Source organism: Benincasa hispida, chromosome 9 (genome assembly GCF_009727055.1).
Source record: "Benincasa hispida cultivar B227 chromosome 9, ASM972705v1, whole genome shotgun sequence".
In the NCBI taxonomy this organism is placed as follows: Eukaryota; Viridiplantae; Streptophyta; class Magnoliopsida; order Cucurbitales; family Cucurbitaceae; genus Benincasa; species Benincasa hispida.
In genome coordinates this window covers 36,163,129-36,164,447 of record NC_052357.1, presented here as the reverse complement: position 1 = coordinate 36,164,447, position 1,319 = coordinate 36,163,129, and positions in this window count along the sequence as shown.

Below are 1,319 nucleotides of genomic sequence, written 5' to 3'. Positions count from 1 at the left end.
TCCTTCTATAAAACTATTCTAAAATGTCTCAAAAAGCTTACCATAAAATCTTAGCTCATAACTCTTCATGGTTTAGCCGAAATCATCCAAACATCAAGACTGGCCAAGCTTACCCGATAGCTCGACCCCTCTGTCTTTTCCTCATTCTCCAATCCAATTCCTTAGAGCTTCTTCTCCGGCAGCCTCACCATGAAAACTTACTCTCTTATCTTTAAGATGGCTTTAGAATTACATCAAACGCTCGAGTAGATTGGGAGATCTCCTCGTCTCAAGTTGATGCATTTTCCTTCACCCTCATTGTTCAATGCACTCTACTCTCCCCTCTCTTTTTACAAATTTTATGATTTTTGATTTGAAAATGAAATCCCAACGGCTCTATTTATAGGTGTCCCAACCTCCTATGGTGTTGACATCACCTATTTGGCTGCATGACCAAATGTTTAATTCTCCCTTTATCAACGTAAGCTGACTTCACCTTAGTTCAATGTGTTCTTCCCAAACGCATTCAACAAAATTTCTTAGGGTTTAAGAATTCCTCTTAATCGGACACCTAAATTTTAATTGACGTTTGTCTTATGTCTTCAAGCTTTGTTTGTATTCAATTTAGGGTTTTCAATGCATAATCCACCCCAACGCGTCCAAATACAACACATAAATGCCCGACCATTCGATGCACAGGCGGTTTCCTTCGATCGCGTGGGTGTGACGTTCGAATGAGGCGTTCAGGCTGCTCTCGATCTCTCCCACTTTCTCGTTGGTCTCGCTCTTTTCACTCTCGCTCTCTCCCACTTTCTCGCTCACAATCTCGCTCTCTCTGCTCTCGCTCTCTAACTATCTCGCTCAACTCCCGCTTTATCCACTTCACTAAGGATCTCGCTCTCTCCAGCCTTCTCGCTAGCTTGGATCTCGACAGTGTCGCTCTCCTCATTCTCTCGCTTAGCCAGTCTCACTCTCTCCCATTCTCTTGCTCAACCAGTCTCGCTCTTTCCCATTCTCTCGCTCAACCAGTCTCGCTCTCTCCTATTCTCTCGCTCAAATCTCGCTCTCTCCATTCTCCTCAACTTCCTCCAATCTCGTTAGCTACTATGAATATGGTTTATCTCCGTGCAACTTCCACACGAATTTTCCCAAATAATGTTCTATATTTTCCTCAGTTCTTCATCCTTTCTTCACTATTCAGGATTTAAGTCTTCAAGGTTTTCTCTTCTTTTATCCTTTTAGGGTCCTCTCTACTCGTACTCTAGAATCAAGTATGGTTATCGTAATTATAATACCTAACCATTATAGCATTCACTCTTACTAATTGTTGATCCACAGAA